The sequence below is a fragment of the Hyperoodon ampullatus genome (genome assembly GCF_949752795.1).
Source record: "Hyperoodon ampullatus genome assembly, chromosome: 11".
Classification (NCBI taxonomy): domain Eukaryota; kingdom Metazoa; phylum Chordata; class Mammalia; order Artiodactyla; family Ziphiidae; genus Hyperoodon; species Hyperoodon ampullatus.
The window spans coordinates 90,443,589-90,456,044 of NC_136924.1; the positions used below are offsets into that span (position 1 = coordinate 90,443,589).

The window sequence follows — 12,456 nt, forward strand, 5'->3', positions numbered from 1 at the left end:
TATTTTTCTAAAAATGTCTTATTTCCATTTTTGTTCTGGAAATATAATTTTTCTGGACACAAAATTATAGGTTGACAGGTTTTTTTTTCCAACATTTAGAAGATATTCTAGTGTCTTCTAGCTGCCATTATTGCTGTTGAAAATTCTTTGGTCTACTTGTTTTTCTTCTCGCAATGCTTTTTTTTCACGGGCCTCTCACTGTTGTGGCCTCTCCCATTGCGGAGCACAGGCTCCGGACGCGTAGGCTCAGCGTCATGGCTCACGGGCCCAGCCGCTCAGTGGCATGTGGGATCTTCCCAGACCGGGGCACGAACCCATGTCCCTTGCATCAGCAGGCGGACTCTCAACCACTGCACTACCAGAGAAGCCCTCACAATGCTTTTAATATGGCCTTTTCCTCTGGTGTTTTGCAATTTCATTCTCATGTATCTTGGTTTGGTTTTCTTTTCATGTATATTATTTGATACATGTATATGTTGTTCTTTCTCTTTCTGGTTTTCTTTTTAGGTATTCTACTTGATACGTGTATATGCCAGTATTTCCTCTCTTGGTGGATTCATGTCTTATATTAATCTTGAAACACTGTCAGGTATATACTATAATCTATATCTAATCTAAGAGAGTATAAACAGTCTCTTCATCTCTAGCCTCTAACCTATTCTTTTTGGTATCTTATTCTGGGATTCTGATTAGATAAATGTTACATCTTCACATTCTATCTTCCATAACTCTTTAAAAATTATTTATTTATTTTTGGCTGCATTGGGTCTTGGTTGCTGTACGCGGGCTTTCTCTAGTTGCAGCGAGCGGGGGCTACTTTTCATTGTGGTGTGGTCTGGTGCATGGGCTTCTCATTGAGGTGGCTTCTCTTGTTGCGGAGCACGGGCTCTAGGCACGTGGGCTCAGTAGTTGTGGCTCGCGGGCTCTAGAGCGCGGGCTCAGTAGTTGTGGCGCACGGGCTTAGTTGCTCTGCAGCATGTGGGATCTTCCTGGACCAGGGTTGGAACCCGTGTACCCTGCATTGGCAGGTGGATTCTTAACCACTGTGCCACCAGGGAAGTCCACAAAATGTGATTTATCCTCGTTAATATTCCACATGAGCTTGAGAAGAATGTGTATTCTGTTGATTTCAGCTATGTCCTTACTGATTTTCTACCTACTGGATCTACCCATTTCTGACAGAGGGATGTTGTCATTTACTTGTTTTTGACTAATAAGGTTCCTTGTAGATAAGTAGGGGCTACACTTGGAAAGACTCTTTGTTAAAAATATTTCACTTCCCTCCATGCTTCAAAATTTTCACACGTCTACTTATATGGTATATAACAAATAAAGCATTTTCACATTCAAAGAATAAGCAAAGTGAATTTGCTACACCCAAATAGAGGTAAAGAACCATAACAAACAAGAAATATAGATATCAATTACAAGATAAGAAGCAAGCTCAAGCAGTTTCTAAAGTGAGAGCAAAAATAATAATCCAGCAATTTGGCCTGTTTCTTCAGCAAGGCTGAATAAGAATGTCAGCTGTAGCCAAAATGAAATTAAGCATATCTCGACTTCAAGATATGCTTAAAATATTTAGATTAGATCATAAAAATAGTAATATTCTTTTTTTTTTTTTTTTTTTTTTTTGCGGTACGCGGGCCTCTCACTGCTGTGGCCTCTCCTGTTGCGGAGCACAGGCTCCGGACACGCAGGCTCAGCGGCCATGGCTCACAGGCCCAGCAGCTCCGCGGCACATGGGATCTTCCCAGACCGGGGCACAAACCCGTGTCCCCTGCATCGGCAGGTGGACTCTCAACCACTGCGCCACCAGGGAAGCCCAGTAATATTTTTAACTACAGTAAACATTATCTAACTTATCCATAGGTACATTTTGCATTACTTGGCTTTAAGACTGCCTACAAAGATAAACACAGCAGTCCCTAAATGATACTCACACATCATACTGAGAGACTGGAGTAGAGACGGTGTTTGAAAAATACATTTGATTCTTGGGAAGTTTACATATAGTTCTCGGTCTTCAGGTTACATTTAGCCATCATCATTTCTTCATATTTTCTGTATCTAACCTTTACACCCAGCTATAGATTTTACCTGTTTCTCAAGTTTTGCTAGTGTACTTTGTATTTGGGAGACCCCATTCACTCCATGTATCTACCTTCATTCTGTTCAACATCATTTTCATCTCCCATACCAACATTAGCAAATGAAACCTTCAAGAAGGAAAAACTTGTATAAGGCAACACAATAAACAGGGGAGTTGGACATCAATTCTCAGCAAAAGTGTAAAAAGATGAACATTGGTTCTAAACACTTAGAAAAGTAATGGAGATTATTGATACCAAAACTGGTTCATTTTTCAAAAGGTCCTGTTTATTTTTTTTTAAGAGTTACTTGAACTTGTAGATTTAGGAATGCTAGAGACAGTGAATTTTCATTTCAGCAGAGCATGTAGAAAACCTTTTATGAAATCCTTCTTGGTTATAGCATTGTTGTATGAACTAAAGTGCTTGATCTTGAAAAGTATTCGTTCATAAATGATTATTATCTCAGAGATCATTTTTGGTGGTGGGCTGCAAGGCTCTTTGTAAGCCTGTTTTATGTAACTGTTTTTCTCTCTCTTTTTTTTTATTAGACTTAGGTGGAAACAAAGAAGGCATGTTCATTAAATTTACAGATGTTATAAATTGAAAGTGATCACTAATAATATTTTAAAATCTGAAATTATGTCCTAAAACAAACAAGATGAAATTTAATATGGTTTAAAGGTAAAAATTAGGTTTAAACATTAAATTATGGAAGTACAGACTATGTAAGGTGAAAGATATGGTTTAATTGTAGTCTATGTGAAATTGATTTGGATATTTGATCTGACTCTCTGTAATATGCTTGCTAAAAAACCTAATGCAAGTTCGGGATGCATTATTGTCAGGGTATGCTTGGATCAAAGAGGCTGATCCCTGTGTGACTCGGTTCTCAGCCCACTATATTTGAATGTTGTGTTCTCTTCTGAGTGTACAGTTTAAGGAGAAAAGTGAAAAATCAAAGCACATTCAAAGCAGGCTATGGAATGTGGTTATGAGGGCTCACCATTGCATTTGAAGAACAATGAAAGGTTCTAGAGTTTTGAAGAAGAGGAAAATATGAGAAGATCTGTTAGTTACTTAATAGTTAGTTGGTTCAAATATTTCAAGGCTTGCAATGTCTATAAGAAATGAGATTAATTTTGTGTGGCTCTTTGGGGCAGAGCCAGCACCAGTGGTGTAAGTTAAGGGAAGTTGATTTGATGTTCACAAGTCAAATGACACAAACTTTAGAGTTAAGCAAGCCTGGATTTTAATTCTGGCATCAGCATTGGCTTTGGCAAAAGGAATGAAACTTCTGAGCTTCATTTTCCTGCTAAATAGTTATAACAAGGCTCATCTCATTTTAAGGATTAGAAATAATAATATAAAAATGGCTTAGTTCCTGGCACAGGTACTCAAAGAAAAATTATAATTATACATAATATTGATAAAAATAGAGATTTCCAACAATGGAAAAGTTTAAGTGGTTGATGGTGTAGTGGAAACATTGGAGAGAGGATTTCTACTTAAGATAGCAGACTAAGGTCTGTTCCAACTTTTAGGATAATGGTTTTATTTCCCATTTTGGTTTGAAATCTCTCTTTCCCCTGACTGTGCTTCTCCCTTGCTTCACAAAACAAGCAGGTCCAATCTACTTTAACCAAGTTTATTTTATAGACTTTCGTTGATTTCTGAGAGTCAAGTGACCTTAAAGAAGTTAGAAAGGAGGGGGTTATAGCTATGACAAAGCTGGAGTTTCAAGAAGAAGCAAATGCAATGTCACAGATGGAAGGACTTCTCACTTAGTGGCTCTGGGGGCTACTGGGGGGAGAAGAAGTTTATAAACGTTGGTTAGGTCACGAGAGGCATTATGTGAAAGAAGCCTCCACTACTTCAAACCACATCAGGCTCTTGGCAAGAGCTGCGAGAAAAATAGGATCCAAGGCAGGCGTTCGATGCGGGTCTGGGCTTGCTGCTTGCAGCTAAGGACCGGAAGTTTGGAGACTCCCCGGGACCGAATGGAGGCCCTTGGGTGCCACCAGTTTACGGTATGAGTTGAGGAGATTAAAAAAAAAAAAAAAAAGGAAGCGACAAAAGGGGAAAAATAGGGTCCCAGCAGGACGACCAAGGCTGGAGCGTCTTTGGGTGCTGCAGGTTTACTGCTCGCAGGTTAGTGGCCACGAATTGCACACTAAGACCCGGGGCGCTGTAACTGGCACTCTCCCTCCGCCAGGAGCATCCACCCTTGTCCGGGGCAAACCTCTCCTCGCGCTCTACTCCTTCTCACGCCTCCCAGCTGCTAGTGAGTCCTGCTAGGGCACTTCTGGAAACCCGTCGTCGGCTCAGAACTTCGGTCCGACTTTGATCGCGGCCTTGATAACTCAGCGCGTTGCCCTGCCCTCTCTCCTACCTTCCCTCTCCCGCCCACCCGGCCCCTCTGGCCAGTTCTCCTCCAGCGCTGCGGTCGACCAGATGCTCCGCGCCTCGGCTGCCGCCAAGACCCGGAGAGCGGAGTGGCTCCCGGCCGCGCGGCGCGCGCTCGCTGGCTCGCTCCCCGAGATGTACTGGGCATGCGCGGCGCGCGGCCGGCTTGGGCGAGCGGGTGAGCGGGCGGGCAGCTCCAGAGTTCCCCGGCAGCGGCGGCGGGCCAGGCGTTCTAGCCGAGCGCGAGGCCGGCGCTGAGCTCGCCCCAGAGACCGCGTCTTCTCGACCGGACGCAGACGGCGGCTGGGCGGCTCGCGGAGGATTGGGAGGGCGCGGTCCGGGTCGGGGGCTTTCTCCCGGCCGCCTCCCCCGGGTGTGGGTTCGAGGCGCCTCCGGGGAAGCCGCGGCCCCGAGGGCAGATCCGAGGTAAGAGCCCCTCGGCGAAAGGCGCCCGCTGGGGTCCGGCGGCTCGGACTCTCCCTCGATTTTCAAAATCCGCCTTTGTGTGCCGGGATGGAGTGGTGCCAGGCGCCGCGTCCGCCTTCATTCACTTTGACTGCTTTCAACTGGTGTCGGGAGCCAGGTGTGCGAGGGCGCTGCCGCCGAAGTGTGTTCGCGGGCGGGTCCCGGGGCACCCGGAGCCGGTGCCGACCCTCGGTCGCCCGCCGCGCCCGGGGCTCCTGCACGGTGGGCAGAGAAGATGCACACCGTCCCTGTCATATTTCCCGGTAACCTGAGCTTCCGCAGATACACCTGCGCTTCTCTGGTCGGTGGGGCGACTCCAGAACGAGTATTCTTCTCCTGGCTTGTCTTAGACTTGGGGTTTCGAGAGCTATCCTCCCCACCCCCAAATGGGTGGGGGGAGTCTTTTCCAATTGACACTTTGCACCAAGGTCCCACCATCGTATACCCCCTCAAATTTTGAGAGAGCTTGTTGTTTGTGCATAGTTGTCCCTCTTAATTCCTGGTGACTTTCCTTTCGTAGCGGGCTCCACTCCTTTCACTCACCACTTTACTTTTGGGGAGACAGCCCTTCTGGTGTCTTTGTCGGTGAATGCCTTCGGAGTGGATTTCCAAGACCCTGCCTGCTCCTCCTATGCTCTCACTTTCTACTTTCCTTTCCAGGACTACCTGTATGCAGAATCTTGGCACAGATTCTTCCCTTCCTTTGCACTGTTTCTCAAATCCTTCTTTCCCCGTAGTACCCGTTGCATCGCTGGACTCTCTTTGGGGTAGGATGCTGTATTAGGTATTAGGAATTGAAATCCATAGACGTCAAGAGCGGTAGAGCATTAGGAATTGGAATCCACCTTTACAAAACGTATTTCAATGACACGTATTCTCGCTTTAATTTTTAAGGTTTCAGTTCTCGCCTCAGATAATAAGAGGAATAGCTAATGTCTTAAGAGTTCAGATAAAACTTGGTTTCAGAGGCATGTGACTAGTTTGATTTTGGCTTTTTTTTGGGGGGGGGGAGATAGAAGAATTAGGATTCCCAGAAGGCTTCTTTATATACATATATCAAAGTAACTGTGTTGTGTATGGCTTCTAATTTATTTCCATTGAAAGGATATCATTCTTCTACAGCGACTTGGGTTTTGGAAAGTGTGAACTAGTAATTTAGATCATGTGGTCATTGAAAATGAAAGTCAATGTCATCCTTTCTCACCTAGTATAGATTTTCTAGGAATTGGAGTTTTCTGGACGTATTACCATAGTTCTTTCTTAAGTTGCTGGTGTGGAAAATTTTTGGTCATGCGTTCACATTTTTACTTACCAATTTGAAAAATAACCCCCTTTATAGACTTGCCACATAAAGGGTAGGGTAGAATGTATCACAAATGTAATAACATTTTATAGAATGCCTTTAGTGCAGAATTCAGAGATTAATACTTTTAAAAATTCCCCAAGTCATTCTCTTCACAGCAGAAAAAAAGAAAAGAAGGAAAGGTAACTTGCTTTTAATTCCACTGCTGTGAGATAACCACTGTTCACAATATTTGATACATTCTGTTTGTAATCTTTATTTTTCTCTCACTTTCCAGTGTCATTGACTATCATTATATAGTAATTTTCAGCCTTTTGTTAATACCAGGGGAATACTTTAAGTTGTATTCAGAGTGAAGATTCTCAAAATGGTTTATTCTTATTTGTTCCCTATTGGGAATCTAATGCTGAATTTTGACCACTTTGCTTGCTTCTGATCAAATGTAAAGATTTCATTTTGTTTTTATCTCTAGCTTTTCCTGCTTTCAATTTTTAAATCTATGCTGATACTTTTTAGTTTGCTAGACTTTGCCTGTTTTGGATGCTGTTCACAGTTTTGAGAAGTACTGGTCAGGTATTTTGTTGAATGCCCTCTATAGGCATTCCTCTAATATTGTTCTCCTCATCAGACTGAGGTTTTGGGTTTTTGAGGGGAAGACCACAGAGGTAAAGTGCTACTTTTATCACATAATATAAAGGGTCCATACTATCCAACATGATTTATCACTGTTGATATTTATCTTGATCACCTGGCTGCAGTAGTATTAGTTTTCTGCACTGAAAACTTACTCTTTTTCTTTCTTTTAATGCTTTTTCTTAGAAGAAAGTCACTGTGAACAGCCCATACTTAAGGAGCGGAGGGTTATGCTTCTCCTCCTTGAGGGTGGAGTATTTATATAAGTTTTGGGGGATTCTTTTGAATGGCAGATTTGTCTCTTTTCCCCATTTATTAACTTACTCAATCATTTGCTTATATTGGTCTGGCCTCGTGTATATATATTTATACTTTGGGTTATAATCCAATACTACTTTGTTTTATTCCTCAAATTGTTTCAGCTTTGGCCATTGGGAGCTCTTTCAGTTGGTTCCTGTCCTCCTTTGACATATCTCCATTAATGTAAGTTTTTTAAAAGATCACTTCCTTACTTTCTAGCATTAAAAGATGCTCCAGTATTATCTTGTATATTTCCATTTCCTGCCGCAGCCCTAGAATCAGCCAGAAAGAACCTGGTTCATCTTCTTGGGAAATGGTGTTGGAAGCCAAGAAAGATCTGGGTTCTAGGTATTCTTGTTGCTACTGAGGGGTCATTACTTCTAGGCCCTCTCATCTGACAGCAGGAAATACATATGTGTGTATACAAACCCCTGTATGTACTCTTACAGGGGTACATGTTTCTCTTTGTAACCATGTGTATCTATTTTAAGGTAAATATGAGTTCATACAGTTGTCTCTTACTCTACCTAATCCATTACCACCTATATCATCCTGGATTCCTGCCCTTGTTTATCTGTAAGCTCATTCTAATAGGGAGAAGAAACCTGGCTTCCACCACCTGCCATCCATTTACTTAATTGTTCACACCCATTATATGTGTATAGTGGTATCAAAATTGTTAACCTGTGCTCCCTTCACAAAGAGAGGGAACAGCTTTATCAACTAGAGTACGTTGCTTATGTGCAGTACATTTTATAGATTTTTAGATTATATAGATTTTTAGATTTTATAGATTCCAGGTAGTCTTACAGATTTCATTCCTTTTCCTCTTATTCCTTTCATGAGGTTGTTGCACACATGTATGATACAGGTAGATACTTTTGTCACAATCTACATTCTATTTTGGGATCCCCAGACCTTCTACATGATTTTTTTAAAATTTGCGTATATTGTTTCACTCTTTGTCCTGTGACTTTCTGTGAGTTTTGACAAATGAGCAATTTCGTGTATCTATTATCATACAGAATAATTTCAACAGATTATTAAATCTTCTGTGTTTCACATATCACTCCCTTAACCCCCTTCCCCTGGCAACCCCTGATTTTTTTACAGTCTCTATAGCTTTGCCTTTTCTGGACATCATATAACTAGAATCATATAGTCTTTTCTGATTGGCTTCTTTCACTTAGCAATGTGCATTGAAGCTTCATTCATGTTTTCTTGTAGTTTGATAGCTCATTTCTTTTTATCATGTAATAATATTGCATTGTATGGATGTATCACAGTTTGTGTATCTATTCATCTATTGAAGGATATCTTACTTGCTTCTGGTTTTTGGCCACTATGAGTGAAGCTGCAATGAAAATTCATGGGTAAATTTTTATATGGACATAAATTTCTAGATCAGTTGGGTAAATACCTAGGAACATGATTGCTGGATCATATGGTAAGATTCTGGTAGGCTTTGTAACATACTGCCAGTCTGTTTTCCAGAGTGGCTGTACCATTTTGCATTCCCAACAACAGTGAATGCAAGCTCCTGTTGCTCCTCATCCTTGCCAACATTTGGTATTGTCAGTTTTTTGGATTTTATCCATTCTAATAAGTATATAGTAATATCTCATTGCTTTAATTTACCCTTTCCCTGATGACTTTTAATGTTAACCATCTTTTCATATGCTATTTTCCATTTCTTTGGTGAGATGTCTGTTCTGAACTTTTGCCCATTTTTAATAGGGTTGTCTGTTTTCCTATTTTTGAGTTTTGAGAATTCTTTATATACTTTTGGTACAAGCACTTTATCAGATATTTGTTTTGCAAATATATTTTTCCAGTCTGGCTTGTCTTTTTGTTCTCTTAACAGTGTCTTTACACAGCAAATGTTTTTAATTTTAATGAAGGCCAACTTATAAATTTCGTGGATAAGCTTTTGGTGTTGTATTTAAAAACTCATTTTCAGACTCTAGACCACCTAGATTTTATCCTGCTTTCCTGCCCCTAGAAGTTTTTTAGTTTTACATTTATATCTGTGACCCATTTGAGTTATTTTTTGTGAAAAGTGTACAAAAAGACACTTTTCACTTTTTGTGAAAAGGTAAGTGTCTAGATTCACTTTTTTGTCCATGGACTTTGAGTTGTACCAGTAGCAAATTAATGATTTTTAAGTCAAGTAGATTATATATTAGGTTTAGGATGGAAAGGAAAGTGTTTTTATTTGATTTTTTTTACATGTTTTGTGAAATTGCTTAAAAGAAACAGTTGAGAAATGATTTGGAAACCAAAATGTAATACTGCATAGACTATATGCTGAGATTGATTCCTGGACATCGTATATAATTCATTTCCTTCTTCCTCACTAAATCAGAGATTCTTCTTTGTGGAAAATAGAATTGTTAATACAGAGTAACATATGTCAGTTATTTCAGATCTAATCATAGAAGTAATTAATAAAGCTTTATTTTTCACAAAGAAGATCTGAAATAAGAGGTTTGCAGGGTGTGTGCCGAGAAGAGGCAGATGATATACACCCCATATAGAAACTTGAGACTTAACTGGTTTTTAATCTTATCCCATACCACTCCTCTTGCCTTTTTTCAAGTGGCTTTTTTTCAAGTACCTTTCTTTTGGTCAACACTTTGTGTTGTTGATATTGGGGCCAGAAGTATAGTTAAATTACAATTAGAACCAATACCCTTCAGGAAGCATCTAGAGAGATCAGACATCATAAAACTAGCATCTTTGGTATGGGAGGCATTACATACGTTATCTCTTTTAACTCTTACAAGAGCTCTTTAAGGCAGGTCCCCTTATTTCCATATTACAGGTAAGAAATAGGCTCAGAAAGATAAAATGACTTGTCTATGGTCCACATGGGGAGAGAGGGACAGTGTTGGGATGGAAATCCTGATCTTTCTGACTCCAAAACCCATGTTCTTTTCACTTTGCTATGCTATCTCTAGTAAATGAAAAAGTGCTAGGATAGTATTAATATGTCTTTGATTTTATTCTTTTCTTTAACATTGTACACTACTTAAATGACTACTGATCTAATCGAGAATGGCTCAGAAGATTGTGTTTTTGAGATCCATGGAGATTCTTTTAACTTTTTTTTTTTCTGTTGACTGATCTACATCCCACTGACCCAGAGGTATGAGGTATTGGAACATGTTTATAAAGAATGGAGTTCCTTTAAAGAGAGGAAGTTGTGGAGGATTAGGAAAAATAGAACAAGCCATGGTAGCATGAGCTAGTTGTTTATCCCTTTGCCTCTCTGAATTATAAGTTTCTTGAGGGCAGGGAATTGAGTCTCAATGATCTTTAAGCACAGCACATCACATGTGCTATGCACTCACAAACTGTTTGCTGGATGAAATCAGCACTAAATATACTTTTTACAGAAATTTGTTTAGAATGTTTAGAAAGGGATGAATTTTTCTTCACACAGGAAGTTGAACATAATTACATTTTATTTATTCATTCATTCATCATTTATTGAGCATTTGTTGAGTATCTGTTCTGTGCCAGACACTGGAAACACAGAGGCGAATAAGACAGGATCTCTGCTTTCTGTGATCAGGGAACCCAGAGAATGGAGGCAACCAGACAACCATTTCAGTAGAGTGTGGAGCTAAATGGAGTATGTATTAAACAAACAAATAAGCAATGGACTTTGCAATCAGAGAGACCTTCTCTGCCTTAGTTTTCTTATCTAAGAAGTGGAAACAATAGCAGTACCTACTTGACACAGTTTTTGGGAGTAGGTTAAGTGAACAAGAGAAAAAAATGTGCACGTTTATCTTTATATCTCAGTGCATAGGAGAAGGGGGAGGCTCACGGTGGTTGAGGGAGTCAGAAAAGTCTTTACTGGGGATGTGACCCTTGACTATTTTTAAAATAAATTTATTTATGTATTTACTTTTGGCTGCGTTGGGTCTTTGTTGCTGCACGCGGGCTTTCTCTAGTTGCGGTGAGCGGGGGCTACTCTTCGTTGCAGTGCGTGGGCTTCTCATTGCGGTGGCTTCTCTTGTTGCAGAGCACGGGCTCCAGGTGCACGGGCTTCAGTAGTTGTGGCTCACAGGCTCAGTAGTTGTGGCGCATGGGCTTAGTTGCTCCACGGCATGTGGGATCTTCCCGGACCAGGGATCAAACCAGCGTCCTCTGAATTGGCAGGCGGATTCTCAACCACTGCGCCACTAGGGAAGCCCTGACCCTTGACTTTTATAGGATAAATTTTTGAGGTCAAGAATGAGAGTATGAGGTGGGACACCAGGGCATTCCACGCAAGATAAATAAATGTGACGTGTGCAGAATGGGTGGGCATGAGGGGAGTGGTGGGGAATTCTGCGTGTTTTCACAGACAGAGCCTCCAGGATTATTAGAAAGAACTGAATAAGCAGTTATTTTTCATTTTTATAAGTAACAATACAATAGTCTTTACATTGGAGTAGGAGAGAATAAAGGTACCAAACCTGTTTGAAGAATTGCACGAATCCCTTCCACTAATCATGTGACTTTCTGAATGTAGTCCTTTATGTAGCAGGTAAATTCTTGTGTTCTTTTTCAGTCCTGTGGGTACTCAAGTGATTTTATTAAGAAAGAGCACTTGTGTGTTTGGGTGAAATCAGAGGTCCTCTATCAAACCATATTTTTTTTAAAGTTTAATTTTTTTTTAAATTGAAATATAGTTGATTTACAAAGTTGTGTTAGTTTCTGTGTATAGCAAAGTGATTCAGTTATATATACATGTATATGTGTGTGTGTGTGTGTATATATATATATATATATATATATATATATATATATATATATATATATATATATACTTTTCCATTATGGTTTATTGAACCATTCTTATATTTAGTAGAATGGAAACTTAAGAATCTAATATCCCACAAAGGCAGGATCTAGTCCTATTTGAGCCAATCCAGAATTCTAAGAACCATGAACGGTTTCTCAACAGAACCTGAAACATAATACTTAGGAACGTTCTTAAATAATCTGTTAAGTGAATGAATTATGTGCTTGATAAGAGGTCAGAGTTTTGTAGTTGAAAATTGTGTTTTTAATATAAGGAGAAGAAAAGGGGGAAAAAAGATCAATAGAAGGAAGAGAAGTTTATATTTAAGTAGAGGGAAAAAGATATTTTCAAAGTCCTCTATTGAAGACTATTGATATGAATTGCATTTTATTTAGAAGATCCTTTATTACACCATTAGAGTATTACTTCTCTATCACCATTAGAATATTATTCCTTATCCT

The 12,456-nt window shown here is 40.1% G+C and overlaps 1 protein-coding gene across 1 annotated transcript in view; it reads left to right on the forward strand.

Moving 5' to 3' along the window:
* Positions 1-4,086: 4,086 nt before the first annotated feature.
* Positions 4,087-12,456, forward strand: part of EPS8 (EGFR pathway substrate 8, signaling adaptor) — a 188,123-nt gene continuing 179,753 nt past the window's right edge. The window contains exon 1 of the mRNA XM_079714738.1: positions 4,087-4,241. The gene's annotated coding sequence lies outside the window, so the exon portion shown is untranslated. The remainder of the gene's footprint in view (positions 4,242-12,456) is intronic.